General features: G+C 31.5%; 1 protein-coding gene across 3 annotated transcripts in view; it reads right to left on the bottom strand.

The window, feature by feature from the left end:
* LOC124540380 (innexin shaking-B) overlaps nucleotides 1–22,479 on the bottom strand; it is an 83,560-nt gene that overhangs the window by 23,291 nt on the left and 37,790 nt on the right. The window lies entirely within an intron of this gene.

Genomic DNA, 22,479 nt, shown 5'->3' with positions numbered 1-22,479 from the left:
GCTTTGCGACCCCTTTTTTCTCGTTTAAATTATAAACAAACTTTTTGGCTAATTATTTACAGTTAAGGAGAGTGTTATAAATATTACTAAGCTCAATTTCGTTGGAAAATTGAATACTTTTTGGACAACTTTTAAAGTTGTTTTGTAAGTTTGTTTTTTTTTTATAAATGCACAATTTTTTTAATTTTTTTGAAATTGTGTCCATATACTAAATATATCTGTTTGGCGGCAAAATATATGATAAGTTGGTGGATGGTCCAGGGTATCTGCACGAAGCCATGAAGTAAATTAATTTGCTAAGGAATAATGACTCCAAAAATCTATAATATTGCATTGTATAGAGAAACCTGTTATTTAAATATAATTCAGAATTAAGTCAAAATATTAACGCATTTTAATTCGACTAGTTTAGAGCAAAACCGACCTTATCGTCTTGTAAATAGTGTCTCTCAAAAATTCTAGTTTAAAATTATTTTCAACGAGGCTCACCAACATGATATTTCCGAGAGGGCTTATATTTCTGAATAGACCGGAGCCCTACCGACTTTACATGTGTATGAATTATGTTTAACGAGAAATGCAATTCCGTTGCCAGGGAAGTTACTTTATTGAATGTAAGTACCATGATTTTGTATTCATTAAAATCCTTTCTGTTGATTTGATGTTGTTTAATTACATATCAAATTATGTGTATATTAAAGGCAAACAGCTCTGGAATGTAGTTTGAATCTGTATGATAGTGTTATTGTTAAATTCGAAAACGGTGACAAATCTCAAGAGAGCCTAGAAACAGAAGGACTTACAGTACACAAATGTGTCCAACCAAATGTGTGTGTGTGTGTGTGTGTGTGTGTGTGTGTCTCTGTGTCACTTGTGTGTGTGTATTCGCTCTATATTTTTTCAAAATAATCCAACGGCCAAACTGACACGAATGGAAAGAAATTTGGTTAGAGGCACGACACTAAAAATACTTCCAATTTCTAGACATTGCTTTTACTGTTTTTTTTTAATAAAAAATACCCCAATACATTTTTGGTCAGTCCTGGGGTTTATACTTCTGATCCTGGGATTTTTGGCTTTATACCTTGAACAGCGTATCAATCGAATCTGTGGGTTGGTTAATTGTTTGTATGAGACCTTATTTGATGGAAGAGCTTTATACGTTACACTCGTATTTAAAACAAGCTGTGCCCGCGACCTTATATGCGATTGAATTTAATAAAAAAATACTTTTTTAATATTACCAACAGATACTTCAATTTTTTATATGTATAGACAATCAATTCAAGTGTTATCTAAAAATATATTTGTGCATATTACTAATTATAAGATAAGTTAGATGACAAAAACATGTGGAGGTATTAATTATGTTTTATGAACAGATCTATTTTCTTTAATTCGTGGAAAAACAGTGATTCCTCCCGATCCTTCTCGGTAGAATCAACATAATGAACCGACGACTGATATATTTAGTAACCTCTTTAAAAATGTTCAAAAGCGCGGGCTGAATTAAATGTAATATTTTTGTTTTATCATCACTGAAATATATTAAAACAAAAATTAAAGTCAAATAAAAAAAATATGACACAAAATTACATAAATGTTTATAAAAAAAATCTTTGATCGTCTCTCATTAAAGCACTTTTATAACGAAACAGACGATTAACATCCGAGTGCGTTTTCGTAAATAAAACGAAACAAGATGGAATACTATCAATATGTCACTTGATAATTATGAGAATTTATAAGCGCGGGTGGTCGGGTGTAAATGTTTCAGTTGACTTATGTACACCGTTTAAAGATCCGAAGGTGAAACGAGCGATGTGACTTCGATGACGTGATTTTAATAGCCTGTTCTAATTCAGGATTCTTTCTGAGAGGAGACATATGAGACCTTTCCTACATCTTACTGAATGGAACAAAAGTTCGCTTTTTTTTAATCTGCGACATATTTATTGGGTCTTAGGAAAGTTCTAATACACTAAAAGTGATTACAATGTGTGTGTATTTCTTTATTGCATCTTAAATTACTATATTTTTTAGCCTGCAAACTCTTGTCTGATTGATTGATGGTAAATATAAAACCAACATAATTTGGGTTGGTTATTACGCTTTTTTAATTAAACTTTGCAAAAACGTTTTAAATAGTCAATTATTTACCCATGTAAAACTAGTAAAGTAACTGGCTGTTAATATCCCATAGCTGGGCAAAGATGTTTCGATCTGAGGAGAAGATTTGGAGCTCGCTCCACCACGCTGCTTCAATGGGGGATGGAGTTCAGAGCGTAGAGTATAAACTCAGAATCATCGGGTAAGACTCACGGTTGATTCACTGGCCATCACGGCTCAGCCAGCCCACGTGTTCTGGTTCAATTGCCAAGTATCTCGGTCGATTGGGCGAAGATTTTTCTTTGAAATTCAATATTTCTCGAACGAGCAGTTTTCTGATTTACACTATTATGACAGTAGCAATTTATCAAAAAATTTACGTGAGTTTCTTTTCTTAGAACTATTTACGGGGATAATGCTTGAGTCACTTGCGCATGCGCAGCGTTTCTTTGATGTTTTATGTATGACGATAATTGTTAGGAGCGTTCGACATATTTTACGTTAGTTTGTAGTTATATGACATTTAGTATTTTTTTATAATCTCAATAATTAAATCGACGGAAATTATTTCAATGAAAGATGCATATTTAAAATCTTATTTTATAAAGTTTATCTTTGAAGTGATAGTTATGTGAGGCGTAAATAAAAATTGATGAGAGCGTTTTTTTAAAATACGCGCGTACAAAGTTACATGATATTTCATGATGAAGTTTCTAGCTCGCCTTTTAAGTGTCAAGTCGTTCAAAATAGACAACTCCGCACCTTAACTTATTTTACAATGTGTTTATAGTTATACATTTAGATTGTGGTTGTTTATATTTAAGTGAGCGTTATAGTAGTGGAACAAGAAGGAATTAAACTTATCATAATCATAATTATTATTTAAGAATCAAACATCGAAATAAAAATCAACTTTATTCAAGGGGGCTTTTACAAGCATTTTTGAATCGTCATTTAACAATTAAGTGAAGCTACCTCCGGTCCGGAAAGTAGATTCTACCGAGAAGATTCTACCGGCAATAAACCCAGTAGTAGTTACTCTTCTCTCTTTGAAAGAATAAATATTTATTACTTTATTGTAACTAATTATTTTCATGAAATTAAATACGACTTTTAATTACGCTGTAGAATTTTTCGATAAGCATCACACACATTTTTAATCAAAATTTTAATTTTAATGTATTTATTTTGATTGAAATGTATAATTTTGCATTTAAAAAAAAAGTAAAAGACATATTGAATACCTAATAAGAACAATTTTAAGGTTAGATCCGTTATTTATATTTCATTATTCATCATGATTATAAAGAAAGGTTTTGAAATTTATTGGCACTTAAATTATAGTTTATAGTTCGCGTGGAACCGGTTTACACTAGTTCGTAGCGGAATATTGTCGTGATGATTAAAATTGCCATATTGAAAAAAAAAATTCGCTTTCATGTACTTTACTCAAATATTATAAATATTGTATATAATATAACAGTTTTATTTATGTTTTTATACAAAGATATATTGTGGTTTCAGTGCATATTTATTTTAAAGGATATGTGATAATATTATCTTATCTATTCTAATATTTTTAAGCTGTAGAGTTTGTTTGTTCGGTTGTACGCGCTAATCTCAGGAACTAATAGTACGATTATTAAAAATCTTTCAGAGTTAGATAGTTCATTTATGGAGAAAAGTTTAGTCTAAATATTATGCTACGAACAATAGGGCGGGATATCAATTAAAAATTTTGCAAAACTGGAAAATATCATTCATTTAGAGAGATTCCGTTGGGTGCGCTACGTAACCGGTTTAAGCTTCGCCAAAATTTTATATGATAGAATGTTATATACAGTCAAGTGGCTTTCACTGATATCATTACGAATGGCCTAAAGTAATTCCGATTCTCATCGGCCTTAACACTTGATAGTGATTATGGAACAATGAAGTTTTTGAAAATCATTCAAGTTAGGAATTTGGAATATAAGAAGTTGAATGGAAAACCCCTAAATTTTTTATTTCTGGTCCATTTATTTTACGAAGTAAGATCGTTACGATATAGTATGAGTCGGTTCGTAGGCGGTATACCGTCGCTGGGATCAATATGCGTAACGGGTGTCAAACCTAATAATAATATCTTTTATAAAAGCATCGTGTAATGGGAATTTTTGATCGCAATTTATGATAACCGCGAATATATATCAAAATAGTTCCTTTATCTTTTTTTAATGTTTAAACTGTACGATGCTCAGTCTTAGCTCGTATTATTTTATTTAAAAAGTTAAATGTCACTTTTGAGCGGGAAATACATAAAGAAATGGTTTTCAGTTTTTAAAGTGGAATCTTAACAAATTACAGTAATTTCTGTATAATCTGCATTATTTAATCTATATGTAAAATTTGTTAATTAAACATAAATATGTATAATTTAGTCACAAGTTATTAACAACGCTATAAATTAAACACAATGTTTATTTATAAAAGCTATTAAAAGTAGCACGGAATGAGAAAATCACCAGCTAATTATTTCACCAAAGGAAATTGCACAATTTATGTTAAACCATAATACATAATAATCTTTCTTTGGTGTAAAAAGGAATTTGAACTTTAACATACTACATTTAGGTCTTAATTAGAGTGCATTTTATCTTTTGAGGGTAATCACCTCATGATCTGGAATACTCATTGTACAATGTATCGTTCGTAATCTTATTTTTGTTTTATTTTAAACCTTAACTCTAAACAAATAGAGTTTAAAAAGGAAACTATTTTTAAAGATGCTTGTAACTGATTTCAAGCGTTTAAATGTTTTTTTTTTTATTTTTAATTAGCAGACATACTAGGCTCATGGGGCCACCTGATGGTAAGTGGTCTCTACTGACCGTACATTGGCGTAGTGAAATATTAACAATTCACATTGCAAATACGCCATTAATGCTTGATATTAAGATATCACATATGGATGTAGTTGCATTTGCTCATTCGCTCTTTAAAGCCAAAACACAACCATACAAAGTATTACTATTTGGCGGTAGATTCTGTGACGAGCGGTACTACAGTAATGTTGTAGAGTTCCGTAACTGTAATAAACACAATCGGATATCCGAAATAATCAAGCTGTAACCGTAACCGATATTGAAAAAAACTATTTGCTTTTTAAAATTTTGCTTTTGCATAGTGTTATAATGAAAGAGATTTAGTTAATTGTATTTTATATCTTTCTGTTATTACTAATATAATGTATAATATTAAATAATTTGGTCATAAAATAACGATACATATCAAGTACCCGTGCGAAGACGGTTGGGATCACTAGTCATTAATATTTACGTATCCTGATCGGAAATTACAGATCCATACTTCTTATTCCCCTCTACACTAACCTACCTGGATGTACTCAAAACCCTAAGCCAGATCATCAATAAGTTTCAAATAATAACATATTACAATAGTTAAATTAAACGTGGAAATATGATATCGTTTGGCAAACTTGACATTCGTTTCTCACGTCACTGCCAGAAGCGTCGGCCAAGTCGCGCGATCCGGCTCACTTAAACGTTGAACTGTCATTTCGATTATGTTTTTTTCACTAATTGTACCAAATGTATCGTAAACGAAATTAACCGTCCTAATTACAGCCACTTGGCGAAAAGTGACGAATTTAGTGAATGAATAATACGATCTAATTAAAGAGTGCTCGGCTTGCCAACTTGGCGGACGGGTGACAACAGAAAAATTATTTAATAGTTGATATTTATTAAAAGAAACGCTCCTACTATTGTTTTCGTCAACCTTGGCCCAGAATTTTGGGTTAATTGTATTTTAAAGCATCTCTATAGGGATTCCGAGGGATATATTATAAAGGGTGATAATTTTTACAATATATTGTTTTTTTTGTTGCAAATATCTTATGGTGTTTTTTTATGTATGTAGTATCAAAAGCGAGCTTCGAAATGTATGTTAATTAGATACGTGTCAAGTCTTTATGCAACATATATTTTTTTTAAATTACGACAGCAAACTCAATTAATAAAAATTATTATTGGCAGAATCAAAATAAATGTCGACTGACTGGCAAATGGAACACAGTGACAAGCACATTTGTTAAAAATTTTATTATATATGTATTATTAATACATAATAGACTTATATACATTTTATGTATTAATAATAGTGCATATTTAGATAATATGTTCAAAGAACCATTATGTATTGTATTGTATTGAGCCTATTTTGTATGCGTTTAGTTTATAGAGTAATTATTCTTTCCTCTTTGTGCTGTGTGAGGTTACAGCGACAGAGAATGCGTAGCTTTGTAAATTACACGGACTATTAAGATTAGACTTTTATTTTAATGGTTATATAATAACTGTTGAACTCTGATTTTCATTCGTAAAGTTTACCTACATTTCATTTACTTTTTAAACAAAACATAGATGATAGCGCATAAAAGCGCAGAGTTTCCATAAAATAAGCTTAAAACGAACTATGTAGGTAGAATTTATTATTGTATAGCTTGTAAAAATACAATCATTATATATTCTGTTTTGCCCTTGCCAGTAACATATAAATTTCACATAGTATATGTTTAGTACATGTATTATATCAGTAGAATGGCCCTTGCTATTTTTGCGCACAGATAATGTTAGCATTAAAGGTACTTGATAGAACATTTCAAAATATTAACTCAATGTTTCAATTACTCCGCGAAGGTCGACACGAAACAGTTGCCAGTCGATTACAGATTATAAATTAATGATGATATTATTTAAAAAGCTGTTAAGATTTGTTTTTCATTTATATTTGAATATAAGATAAAATGGTATGTGGTAACCACCGTTTAGAGACATTGGCGCTGTAAGAAATTAATCATAAGCATAACTAACATTGTGAACCAAGACGTTTTGTGTCATGTATAGTCTCTGATGGTGGTAGGTACCACCCACGGATAAGCCACCAGATAAAGTGATTGAATTCTGTTTTGCATTTCGAGTAACAACATGCAGCATGTTTTCCTAAATCGCCGATCGCGAGTTGAATTATTAAAACGAAATAAATCTATAAGGTTTTGAACATGTGATTTTTGGGTTCAATGGTTCTCACTGATGAGCCATCGTGGCTCGTCATTTGCGTCTAAAATAATATTTTTTTGATATTGGGAACACCAACGTCCTTTCAATATACAGTCGCTCTGTAAATTAACGTTCTGATTTAATATTCAACAATGAATCCAATGTTGCATTACGTTTCTTTCAAACGTTAAAAACGTATTTATAAATTGTTATTAAAAAATATTTAGTTTATTCCGTTGCTGATTTATTTTAGTTGTAAAAATTTCAGTATTTTGTTTGTTTATCTATAAAAAACTAGTTTTATCCCGGGGCTTTGGCCGCGTGCTAATTACGTAAGCTAAGAAAACGTAAGATAAAAAGAACCACGACCTTCTTTAGGCTTAAAAAAAAAAATGAATTTGATGGCTTTATACAAAATTTTACCAAATTTGGTTTTATGGTTTAGAGGTAACAACGTAAAAGTCAGACAGAAATATTTTCCTGTTTAAAATATAAATACAAATTATTCTTAATTATAAAAAAAATACATTTTCAAAATCTTACAACTGTTTAAAACGTTAAGTTGAAACAGTGCGTTTTAGTATGGAGTCGCGATATTAATACGATGTGCAGACAACCGAAAATCTATACGACAGTATAAATCTCTAGTTTTACAATTATTCCGGGTTTATTTGTGCGAATCCCTAAGATTTTATGTACTTTATTTTATGAATAAATTGCATATTCAATGAAAACATCGCTTATTTTGCTTTTATAAGCACTAATGTATAGTCCAGTTTATTATATTACTTGTCAAATACGTATCTACGTATAAAGTAGAACTTGCTCGGTCTAGTGGTCACTTATATGGGTATATCATCATCATCATTAGCCCGTTTTTGTCCACAGCTGGACATAGGCCTCTCCAATTGACCGGCACTGTGGTCTTTCTCCGGATACTCGCCTCCTACCTGCCGCCTATATATGTATATACATATATATGGGTATATATCGTATGCTTTGGATTTACTTGATGGTACGGTTTTGGGTAAGCGTCTAGCGTAATTGGTGATACCTACCCGTATCACCAATTCAATACGTATTCAAGTATTGTCATTTTATTTGAAGGAGTCTAACTGGTTCATAGTGAACATAGTCAAAGGGGACACAACATATTGGTTCCAACGATTGGTGCATTGGCATTGTAAGGATTGGTTAATATTTCATATGACACCAATGTTGGTGGCGACTTCTTACACAAAAGCCAATTGGTGGCGATAACATAAACACAGTTAACTCATTTATAACGTTTTCCGTTCATGGTGATGTTGCTTGTCGCTTTCGTCTAAGATTTCGAATTAATTTTGGCATAAATAGTGCAGCTACTTTTTTAATTTATCCTAAAATTGTGAGTAATATCATGGCCGGTAATTCGTAAACACTATACTGCAGCGATCTGCTTCGGCCGACGAGAGACGTGCAACATTACGATTTCGTTCAAACAAACTACAATTTGCTTTGAAAACTTTTGTTTAATTGCTTGTTTGATCCCGTACTTTTATGACTTATTCGAAATTCGAATAAATCTCCTTGATATTTTCGATAATTCGAACAGAATACGTTATAATGTTTGAGTTTTAATAGTTCTTTTGTTCTTTGAACGGTTCTAAAATCATTTTCGGAAATTATTCTTTCCGATTATTATATTTCTTTGAGGTAACGTCGTAAACGTGTATATGATATTTTTGTTTCGTTACCAGTGGAAACCATTGTTATTTATTGGTTAGCTTCTCTTAGAAGAGATGTTATGCGGTTTTTTAACTATTGTTTTTTTATTTATTGTGTTAGCATCCGTATACATCCTAGCTTTTTTATGTGTTCGCTTCTAACAAACGGGTGACTGGTAAAGATATCTTTTTCCATTAAGACTATCTTTTATACCCACTAACTTTGCATGATTTACTTGATTTTGGCAATAATAAGATATCCAGAGTAATTTAAATATGTAAGTGAAAATATTTAAGGTTTATAAGTGTTTTTTAAATTTTCGACAGATAATCGTATAACGTAAAGATATTAAGGTCTTAAGAGTTTTAAGAGTTTTGGTAAGGGAATTTTCTCAATGTTAGTAAATACTTTTGTGAGATGAGCGAATTTAATCAAATCGAAATATTTCATTTAATAAGGACGCATTACAGTATCATATTGATTGAGTAATACGAATACTGCTACTACACAATACTAAGAACACACACACAACAATTTGGTGGTAGAATGTCTGATGAGCCCTACCTCAAAATAAACTTGAGAGTTACTACAAAAATCATGGATATGCTACATTTATTTGAAATTGAATAAATTAACTTTTTTCAACACTAACATATCTGAATTAAGGCGTTAATTTAATCAATTATATAACAATATTTGAAATCAATTCAATTCAGCAAGATAGAATACCCAGGGTATTAAAATTTGTACGCCTTAAGAAAATTTTCATCTAAGCGTGCTGGGTTAAAATTGTCTTCTGATTCATAGACTACACGAATATCCTAAATAGTTCGACTTCCTCAATGACTGCTATCCTTATATATATCTTTAGGATCTGTTCCAAGAGAACAAAAAACGCAAATAGTATACATTCTGCGAAGTATCTTACTTCATGGTTTTATTTTTTGATTGCAAAATGTACTCATAGAATCTTTTAATGGGCGTATTCTACATTCTACATTACATACATATATAATTGTATTTAACTAATATGACTGTATTTTGTAAATGTTTAAAAAGAGTTACTACTAAGTTTCTTGCCAGTTCTTCTCGGTAGAATCTACTTTCCGAACCGGTGATAGCTTCACTTAATTGTTAAATGAAGATTCAAAAGTGCTTGTAAAAGCCTACTTGAATAAAGATTATTTTGATTTTGATCTCTAACGTGAAATATTATTGTAATATGCTGAGCAATGGGATATAGCTTTGTTATAAAGTCTGTTTATTAATTCTATAAACAATTTTAAGTTAACTGCATAAAGTTCTATGATCTATGCAATGAATGTCATAATATGTAATAAAAAACGTGAAATAAAAACTCTTTTAAGAACGCCGTGCGTTGATCACCTCTGGCGCAATATCGTCGTCTTGTATCCAAATATTTTTCTGTACATCTGTACACCGTTTTATTATAAACAGCGACTTCACACGAGTCTGGAGTCGCAGATCACACTGTCAGATGCCAGCGCCGAGAACAAGAGGCTTAGCGTACTAAGTCTCAGAGACGGGTACTCTTAACTATTTCGATTCTTGTGCACGATGCATTCATATTATTTGAATATATTATGCTCTATTTTGTTAACCTATTTCGCATATTGTTTTATTTATTTTAAACGTTCGCTAATTAAGAACAATTTGAAGCGTTTTCTAGTCATTTTACTAGGCTTAGTTGTACGCCTTGTCGTTAACTTGGGGTAAGTGAAAAGGGTCAGTATTTTGATAGACTTTACACTACGAATCGGTGGTAACCTTACATTTAATTTAATACTGTAGCAAAATGACCCAACGGGACGTATGGTCTAATTTTTTTTGTTGTTAAATAGTTAATACATATTTATATTCAAAAATTATTCATCGTAATAATTATTTAGAAATATATTACTCATCGGTCAATTCAGGAGTGTTTATTGCCAGCTGAATTATTGATGGTGTACTGATATTTACAAACATGTATATATTATAGGATTAACCGTCGATTTTTCCTACAAAACCTTCCTAGGTCTTCCTTTCTTTTCCATTCCGTCCTTCCTATTAACTATGTTTTTCCGATTCAAATCGAACTCACAGATAATGTAAACCGATGATTACCGATTTTAATGATTCCTAATAGTCTTGTAATGGATAATTCAACTTGTCTTATATCGTACCGCAGTTAGAATCAACTCAAACGTTTACTAATATAGTAATTACAATCATGTGTTATATAACTATTTAGACGATTAATCATTAATAATAATATTTCGAACCAATAATTATTTTTGTCTTGTGAATGCCAATTTTTATAATGGACTAATGACTCAACTTAAGATTTTATTATCTGTGGAAAAAGGATAAGTACCACTTATTCTTTTGGCGGGCTTTAAAAAAACGAAGATAGGACAAAAATAAAATGCCTGATTTTATCAAAGTGATCACGAAAATAAATATAAGAAATAATTTAAACTTTTAAAGTTTAATTAATAAAAAAAAACTATAGAAAGTAGTTTTCTTACAGTAGTAGTGATATTGTGTATTTTATTTTTTTAATTTGACTAAACATTTGGAGTCGATGGCATTAATTTTTTTCCATCAAGTTTCCTATGAATTGGGACGCACGGAACACAGTTCTTACCGCCAGCAATAATTTTATCATCGCCATAGTTTATATTAATATGAATTATTACAAATAAAGTTTCATCTCTCAACAAAAAAGATGTACTTATTTCTTACACGTATTGATCATTTTTAGATTGCGACATAACGATCGATGACCAAATTATTAAAACGTGAATATCAATAAAAAAATTACATTTATTTTTTAATATAGGCCACCAACCTTGGGAACTAAGATGTCCCTTATGCCCATGTATACACGTCTTGGTTATTTATTGTAAGACAACCGAAATGTTCGGACAGCATGTGAGTAATTAGATATTTCGGATTCAAATCTGCATGTACCCATTTCCACGTGAAAATCAGTGCTGTGCATTAGCACAGCTTATACTGAGATGAACCCCTTGTTACCTACACTATGTTCTTTAAATTTAATTATTTTCTTGTGTACAATCGATGTAATGTATGTGTATGCGTAGCAAAATAAATGGTTTAAATGGTATTTATGCAACACCATTGGATCACTGCGATCCATAAGATTAGAGAAGCTGTGTGCCCAAAATTAATTACTTTATTTATAATATTATAAAGAAAGTAAAACTAAATTTAGAATAAATGCCATAAATATGAACTTTTGACTCATTTAGCTCAAACAAAGTAATATTTAAATGGTGATAGGCCTTATAAATGGCTGCTTGGGCTTATCCCCATTTCACTGCTCCGCTATTGAAACGCCGATAATGACTATATGACATATGACCTTAAAAAACAATTACATTATTTGATTTGTAAAGAGAAATCCAGATTGTAAGTAAACACAATATGTATTTGTAGATATGTATGCTATTATATATCTGTTTCGATCTCCAATTATTACATTCAGTTATGATTATAAATTTTTGATTACATAATTAGTTAATATATGGGTTATATTATGGTAATGATAACCATCACCACTAGGCACTCTCAAACTCTTTACGTTTCTAATACACCACTAACCACGAATACAAATATTGATATTTTTACACCTGTACACTGGCTCACTAGAATAAGTCTTCATTATTCGATAGGTAATTTGTTCTATGAAACTTTGTTTTAAAATTACATTGTAACCAGTGTATAATAACCTTTATTTAATTCTAGAAAAGTGCAAGAAACTATATCGTCCTAAAACCGGAAGTGAAGATAAGTGTCGAATGACAGATCGTGTATCCGCTTAAGCGAGTACTTGTCTAGGTAGCCTAGCTGGGAGACTAATAGCATTACACGTGTAAGAGAATCTTGACGCTTCACTTATGTATAATTACACATAAGAAGTATTAAACGTATATACAGACGGATGGTACATAGATACAATATGATCCGGATTAAATATATACAAATAAATCATATTTAAAATTGATGTTCGTTTGAGTCTATTTACATATAGAATTCTCTGATATTTTTCTTGTTTACGAATAAAAAATATTTATAATAAGAATTATTTTCTTTAAGGCATCGATTATATACAAAAAAATAAATAAAAATATTAATTCATGTCAAACGGTTGCAAACATGATAGCAGCATAAGCAGAACTTTTAAAAGAACATATAATTTTAAGAAGGTTCTAACGTGTAATTTATATAAATAAAAACCTATACTCTGATCACGAAGATATCCAATTAATTTTGAAAACGAAATAGTAACCGCCATACATTATTAATTGTGTACATTATATGTGATATGGTATATTACTTATTGTATAATATGATCCTCAGTAAGCTCGTCTTATTCCCCGTGTCTTCGTTGAAGCCATAAAGTGCAGCTTACTTTCAATAACGCGTCTTTGACAGTGCACCTGACTCTTGGAGCTCAGGGTCTGCTGGATTATCGACGATCTCATTGTTATTCGGTTTAGCGAGTGAAGTACGTTCGGATTAAAAGAGTAATTGGATCTCGCTTCGCTTATTTTCATCGAAAAGAAGATAAAGATTAAACTGTAATATAAATAGAAAATAATCTTACTGATGATATAGACGAGGGTTCTGTTTTTTCATCGCGCCAGAATGGATGAATGGCTGGACTGTATAGAGTTAAATAGCAGGAACATTCTTTATATTCGGAAGAAATGTACGGTACGTTTCTTTACTGTGGGATTTTCTGGGTTTTTAAAGAGCTAGGGACAGACATGGAGTATTTCGAATGGCGCTGTAGTCATAATTGATGGGTTAAAGAGAATGCATGAATGACAGGCTCATTTTTGTGTCGGAAAATTGCACGAGTTCTAAGAGAAGATTTGTTTGTTAAAAATTAAATGAAAATAATTTCAAAAATATATCTTTTCATTTACCATCGAATAAAATACACCTCATATAACTTCCACAATATTAAGATTTTATCCTACAACAATAGTATTTGTTGTTTCACAGAAAAGGAAAAGTGTTACCAAGTTTCTCTATCCGGGTGCGCTTATTACATGATTCGTTACACATAAACACTATACGTTATTCAAAAGTTGTTCTAAAACCAAGTCCACGAAACTAAAATTGTACAATACTAATCAAAATGGACGTATCTTCAAAAAGTCAGAAGTGCGTGTTGCGGAATCTCTAGCGTTATAATTCAACAATTTCCACACTAGATTACCGACTATTAGTAATTTAAATATTTTGTACATTGGAAATTAATTGCCAATCCATATAATTTCGCGGTTTAACGTTGAAAAACAAATCCAATTGGGTATATTATTGTTTACGTTTGGAAACATATCCCAACTTGACCCAAAACTCGCTTATAAGATCAAAAGCAGTTGCAGTATCGTATGGAAACACTAATAGAAGGACGCTTATCATTGCTGCTAAGATAACAAAAGCGATCTGACAGGTTATGATAGATTTGGCAGTGGCTCTCGTCAGATCGCGTGCCAAGATGCGCTGGCGCATCGGCCGGTGATCCGCGCTGATGCCTTCGAGGAAATAGAAGAACATACGTATAGACCATTTAAATTCAATTTATACATATAAACAAAACTGAAAGAGGTGTTTCGGTTTACTCAACTCACGTCCGCTCTATCGATATTGTTTTCGAAATACAATCTACTACTATTTCACTAGCATTTGCTATTTAACAGTATTAACTAAATTATTGAAGATTATTATGACAACCATTCATTTATTTTTATGTCTTTATACCGACAGCAGGAAAATAATTATACAATTTTGATTTGAAGCAAAAAATCGAAGCGTCAGAAAATGATATACGATATTTGAATTATGTAAATAAAATTTTAAAAATACACGCAACATTGGCATTAATGATTGTAACATTAAAGGATACCCGCATGATACACCACAAGACGTTTTTCAACATTTCAGTGACATAAAGTGAGTAAGCAGAGAGGCTCTGCCGACTGCTTTAGTTTGGGAAGCATCTGGAGCGACAATTTCTCTGACTACGTTGACATAATAAACTTGGTCTAAAAAAATACACATCACATATATTTACAACTTTCTCCACTTATCCTAAAATCCAGAATACACCTATATTAAAAAAAAAGTAGCATATCTCCTTTCTTGGAGTTTAAGTTTGCTTCACACTAAACTTCTTCAAATTCGGTTCATTCGTTTCGTCGTAAAAGAGCAACAAACAAACAGACAGTTATTTTCATATTAGTTAGTTATTATTTATAATATTAGCGTTGATTACTATTTGCTAGAAGAATATCAAATGTATGATGGATATCTTCCAAGAAGAGTTTGCACAAAGGCCTACTGCGAAGTAAACTTCATTATCCCTAAGAACAGTCTGATTCAGAGGACCATATATCAATAAACAAAATCCTTAATAGACTAGGACCACAAGTAAAATCTGTAATTACACCTTATTAATGAGGTTAAAGTATCGTAGTAAATGGCGTAAGATCGCATTCGAGTCAATGGACGATCGTGTGCCAAGATGTTTTCTTGAGATGAATTGCTGTTACTAATGACTGTCTCTACATTGTAGTTTCTATTTTTTTTCTACGTAATCTTTTCCTATTGTTTTTTTGAATAACTGGTCTTTACATTTGTTTACCCACTAGCATATATAACATATGAATGACATTAGAAAATATGTCCACATCTCTACTGTTCTCCTGGTACTATTTATGGATTTTTTTAAATATTCTCATGTAAAACGGTTTTTATATAATATTTATTAAATTAATCTATCTCTCTATACACATAATAATATTGGATCGTCTGTTTGTAATATTACTTACTGTTCATGCATCTGTATGTATGCATTATATATATATATATATATATATATATATATATATATATATATATATATATATATATATATATATCTATATATATACATATATATATACATATATATATATATATATATATATATATATATATATATATATATCAATTTTTTTTTTTTCAATTTTTATCTGTTTGTTCCGGCGAATCTCTGGAAAGTGTGGACCGATTTTGACGGGACTTTCACTGGCAGGAAGTTGATTTATTAAAGAGTAACTTAGGTTACAGCAATAACCTTTTTTGTTAAATATAACTTTTTTTGCTCTTATGATAAATCTTTTCATGGACTTTGGTGATGATCATTCCCTAACTGATTTCAGTCACGTCGGCTGAACTCAAAGGAGACCAGCGAATTACGCACGGCTTATTATAGTGCATATCACAGATGACCTCTCTATTCCCTTACTCTTATAATCCTACGGGATAGCAAATCGACCGAAAAGAGTTCACGCTCGCACACTAAGGCATACACGTACGAGCTTCACTCACACTAATGCACGCACATAATGTAGCGTGGAGAGGCGCGCCTTCGTGTATGTAATCTTAGACATGGTTTGCTTACAAATAAATAAGTACATGTAGAGGTTATTCAATGTGAATAATATTGGATCGTCTGTTTGTAATATTACTTACTGTTCATGCATCTGTATGTATGCATTATATATATATATATATATATATATATATATATATCAATTTTTTTTTTTTCAATTTTTATCTGTTTGTTCCGGCGAATCTCTGGAAAGTGTGGACCGATTTTGACGGGACTTTCACTGGCAGGAAGTTGATTTATTAAAGAGTAACTTAGGTTACAGCAATAACCTTTTTTGTTAAATATAACTTTTTTTGCTCTTATGATAAATCTTTTCATGGACTTTGGTGATGATCATTCCCTAACTGATTTCAGTCACGTCGGCTGAACTCAAAGGAGACCAGCGAATTACGCACGGCTTATTATAGTGCATATCACAGATGACCTCTCTATTCCCTTACTCTTATAATCCTACGGGATAGCAAATCGACCGAAAAGAGTTCACGCTCGCACACTAAGGCATACACGTACGAGCTTCACTCACACTAATGCACGCACATAATGTAGCGTGGAGAGGCGCGCCTTCGTGTATGTAATCTTAGACATGGTTTGCTTACAAATAAATAAGTACATGTAGAGGTTATTCAATGTAAAAAATCTTTACAGTAACAATGATTACAGTTACTACCCAAAACTGTGGTACGTTTTTTTGTATTTTTTGACTCTATAACACACATTGCCAAACATCGGTATACTATGTATTATGTATTCGAATTGAATGGTGAACCAGTTTAATTACTAGCACAGATGATAAAACGTCCTATAATTTTATGGAATTTCGAGGCAACTTTTTACAGAACTCTATGGGATTGTAACCATTTCCCATGAAGTTATCAGTGCCGCTAAATGGCAGATATATAAAAAAAATATGTAATATAACATTTGCGCTTATAACAGGCAAACTGAAATGAATACAAAATTAGCACAAATAATTTGAAAGTACGGTCTTTGAAAGGAAATTAATATTGTACGATTCGGCTCATTGTGGTCTGAGAAAGTTGAACAATAGCCTAATAATGTTATAGAAGTTTATTTTATTATTTGATAGCAGGTGACAATTAAAAGTTCGATGGTATTTTTAAATATGGACTCGGGAGATGTAAAAATATTAATTTTCATCAAAACATTTTTAATTCTTATTTTATTAGTAAGGTTACTATAAATAATACAATGGAAAAATCTTTTGTTGTCCATACTAATGTACTTCCCGCTATTTATAAATCTTTTCTTCATTGGCACGCGTTAAAGTATCTGTACAAGGCAACACAGGATATGAACAAAAAGGATTTAAAATATATACCCGACAAGAAAGACAGACTAAAAATAAAAAAGATATTTGTACAAAATGGACGACAAGAAAATACTTTAAAACCAACTTACTGTGATATAGGTATAGGATTCTATTTATATACTTATTGATAGTTAATAAAATCTATCGCGTTCAAGAATGTGAAAATAATTTAAACTAAGCTGTTGCTTGTAAAGACAAAACAGTATTATATTGTCTATGGCTGTTTACGATAATAATAATTATAGTATAATTATTAAATACAAAAAATAATTGTATGAAAGTTAAGGGTATATTATTTTTTATCTGTCAAATTTTGACACATGCTTTAAGTGTATCGTTCTATTATTTAATTGAATTAAGAATTTTTACTTTATTAACTTGCATGTTTTAATATAAAAGACGTAATTTATGTGAAATAATTGTAATAATAAATAACCTTCTGTATCTATATATAAACTTAATATGAATACAAAAAAAACAATATTTTTTTGACACAGACATTACAGACGCTGTTTTACGAGTGTATAATGTATCGAGTGGTTTGAATAAAAGTCGATTTATTCAACGAGATAAGGAAGTCATTGATCCAATTGTGATACCTTATAATTTACGCCCGGGAACATGCGCAAGAGTTGTAAATAGCACGTAACTAGGTTAATCCCCTGTCGGTTTTTTGCCGATCGCCAGACTTTTAGCTCGTTTTGTTCAGTACACGTATAAACGCTGGTAAAGGAAATTTGTGAGATTGAATGTTTGGTTGTATTACTAAGTAACTGAGGAAGGTTTCGGTAAATTTATCTGTTATAGTGTGCTGGCTACTGGCTGCTATATTTCTGATAAGTTTAATCGATTCGATTAAATACTTTTTGGAATGTTTTTTTTTTTAAATGTCTTACAGAAGAGTGACTGGTAGGAGTCGTCATGAAAGGAAAAACCTCTAATAGAGAGAGCAGCCTTTCTGGAACTTCTCAATGTCAAACTTTGTTTTATTTTCGTTTGTTTCATCATATACTTATTAAATATCACAATGTTAAGGGAAAGCAACTTCGATTTAACTGAGTACCAATAAAATTACACATTCAAGATTGTAAATTTTATGTGTTTTAATATTGTGACGCAATGATTTTTTCTCATTGATTGACCTGTCTGGTATGTGAGGTAATCTTTTAAAGTTCATATCGGTATTTCTGTAGTCATTCTCATTGGTCAACGTATTTAAATAAAAAAAATAAAGTGTAATTAATTAAATGCTTCAACAAATATAAATGAAATAAAAAAATCAAAACATAATTCATTTATGTTTTTTTAGTTATTATTATTAATGGTGTATCGTGTTCCTTTTATAAGACGAATTTAAACAAAACTTGTTTCTTGATAATAACAGAAAACATTTTACAAAACCTACAATAGTGTATGAAATCTGAAATTCGCTCCGCACTTTTTGATATCGAAACTTTTATGAAACAAAGTTGCCGCGAAACTGTTCAAAAAAGCGCTAACGAAAGCCGTTTTCGGCACAATGCATTTTACGAAACGTTAGCCGCTCGCCACGGCTTTGTTTGGTTAAAAATAATCCATAAGTCCGAAGTAATATATCGAAAATCATCCATGAAATTTTAATCCAAAACACGTACGTATGGAGCTGATAAATTGGAAAAAGCGAGACGCTGCTTTTGCATTATGTTTGAAAAACTAACGTTGATTTCAGTCCGTGCTGAAAAAATATTTTCACCTGCTTGCAGATTTTATTGTGTATTTATAAATACTGGGTCGCTCATGGGTCGAAATTCAACCGCCATTCGTTACTATCAAACATATAATGTACTTTGATTGGACAGATAGGGAAAATGAGGCTGCGCTGGCTGCGGATGGTACCTTGTCATTATCGCAACGAAAAAAAAAGATTTTGAATTTTGATATGAAAATTTGGTATGACTGTCATTGGCAGTATATGTTTATATGTGTGCCTAAGACGTGCATGTGTTTGTATTCTTATTTTAATAAATGATTGTTATAAACTATATAGCGTAACCTGTAAATGTTCCATTACTGGAATTAGGCTAAGATCTCCTTTATTTTTAGAAAGCGGGCTTAGAGCGTATACCACAACGCGATTTCAGCAAGTTGCGCTAAATTAATGGACAGATTTTCATTCATAACATACAGATTGGCACACTAGACCGCAACCAATTTATTTACATATAAAAGAAACAAAAGGTAAATAAAATATTTTTGCTTAAAATGTACGTTAAATTTGATTTCAGAATTAAAAAGAGTAGAAACGTTCCGATAGATTTCATATAGCGCTGAATGTTGGAAAAATTTAAATGATCAACTTGTAAAATAACTTTTAGAAGATAAACTGAAGATGTATTTCATATTCATCTCAATATCGGAGCCGAGATGGATCTAGACTCTGATATTAATCAATGTTTTTATGATTCCATTTATATCAGCTACGGCAAGTAGTGTGTTGGAATGGATTCTATGGAGTAGAATAAGGTTATCCAATTGAACCACCAATTGGAAGAAGGGAATAAATCCAAAAAATAGGAACGGAGATAATAAAATAAAACTTCATAACTATTTGCTTTCAACTTATAAACTTATAGGACATCAATGATTATTAAGAAAATATCAATCCCGATTTATTCACCGACGGACCTGCTTTAATGTATAATATTTAGCCCTACGTCTAAAGAATGTAAGGGTGTATAAAAGTGAATATGTCGAAAAGTAGCATTTATTCCCTGCTTCCAATTGGTGGTTCAATTGTGTGTATCGTTTGAGATGACCAATAGGAATTTGTTAAGCACGTGCGTTAATAATTTTAAATGTTAAAAAAGAGTAACTACTGAGCTTCTTGCCGGTTCTTTTCGGTAGAACCGAACATTTCCGAACCGGTGGTAGCTTCACTTAATTGTAAAATGACGATTCAAAAGTGCTTGTAAAAACCTACATGAATAAAGTTTATTTTGATTTTGAATAAATAAATAAATAAATAAATATTAGACAACATCACATATTAACTCTGATCTCGATGTAAGTAACAAAAGCACTTGTGGTATGGAAAACCAGAAGTAACGAGGTGGTATAAGTTTTATTTGAAAATAATCAAAATCTATATTAATATAATAAGTGTGTGTATGAAAGTCTGTCGCTATTTCACAACCAAACCGTTGAACCGAATTTGATGAAATTTGCTATGAAGCAAACTTGAACTCCACGAAAGGACATTGGTTACTGCTTTTGCCCAACACACGACAACCAGCACCTCTAAACGCTAGTGCAGCCGCGGGCGACTACTAACATAATATAATAGACATTATTACATCTTCGCATAGTTTACATATAAACTTACCTTGTAACACACGCGATATAATATGCCCAAGGGAGATATCTCCCGCGAAATTGCATATTGGAATTAATTTCGAAAACCATTCGCTATCCTTTAAATCGCAGTTGATTATTAAGTACAGTTCTGTATTTTATATACACGAAGCTCGCTTAATAACTCGTTTAGTACTGAATATATGAATAGCCATACAGTTTACGTTATAAAGCTCTATTGCCTGGAATCCGAGTGGGTTATAAATAACAATCAAACAGTAGTCGTTGGGAAGTGAATCTATGAAACGATAGCCCGATGTACACATTTCATAATATCTCGTAACGGCATGCTCGCGATCAAAAATATTATTTGATATTTATTTCACTCGCTGCTAGGGTTGTGCGAGGCTTGCATAAAGCCTTATCGCCAAATAAAGCTCAAGGGTTTATTCGTAATCTTAAGTTAAGATTGTTCGTATTCGACTTGGTCTAGCAACTGGACCATCACCTCTGTAGACATTAATAATAGTTGTTATAATAAGTCATACAAATTTATTTTAGGAAGTTACTTTAAATTTCGAAAAGTCCTTCTTAACTACAGTATTGCGATCCTTCCAAAGAGATACATACAGGCTGATACTTTAGCTATCTCTATCTATATTATTTAAGAATAGCATACGACTGGCAATTGTATTTATAAATCAGTTTGTTTTAAAGAAACATTTTGTAGACAACCTTTGTAATATTTACTTATCACAGTGTAACTACCGACATAATTTACATTATAATAAACGTAAAACGTAAACAGAACCGGCCTAAAGACCAGATTTGTTCCGCGTAAATCATTCCGTCGATACGATAATTCGCTAAATGTTTTTAAAATTACAGAGATCATTTCAAACAGAAATAAAGTTAACGCAACCGTATGCCAAGTTCGTTCGTCTTGTATTTCTTTCTCTGACGTATCGGACCGGGAGTCAGTTTACATTCAGTCGGCCCGACCGTCCGCTTCTGACGTCGTTGACGACTATTTCTGACAGACTCTTTACATTCATCAACTCGTTTAAAAGAAATTAAAATACAGTCTCCTTTTTCAATCAATGTTGGACAATTCCGAGATGTTCCTGTGGTTAGAACGCCTGCATCTTAATGGATAATGATGAGTTCAAACTCAGGCAAGCAAAGCCGAATTTTCATATACTTAATACTTAACTGAACAATGTGGGAAAACATCGTGAGGAAATCTTTATGTCTAATTTAAACAAAATCCCACATGTGTATCTAAATAGCATTGGAACAGCGTGTAAGAGGAGGCCCCCAACCTAATAGATAAAGAGAGCTTTAACCCAGAAATGAGGCACAGTTGTTAGTCTTAGAAAAAAATATGAATTTTCAATTTATGACGGACAAGGAAACATTGAAATTCGTCCGATAAATATGTCGTAGCTGGTAGTTTTAACGGCTTT

This window comes from Vanessa cardui, chromosome 2 (assembly GCF_905220365.1).
Source record: "Vanessa cardui chromosome 2, ilVanCard2.1, whole genome shotgun sequence".
Lineage (NCBI taxonomy): Eukaryota > Metazoa > Arthropoda > Insecta > Lepidoptera > Nymphalidae > Vanessa > Vanessa cardui.
This window is presented reverse-complemented; position numbering and strand designations above follow the sequence as displayed.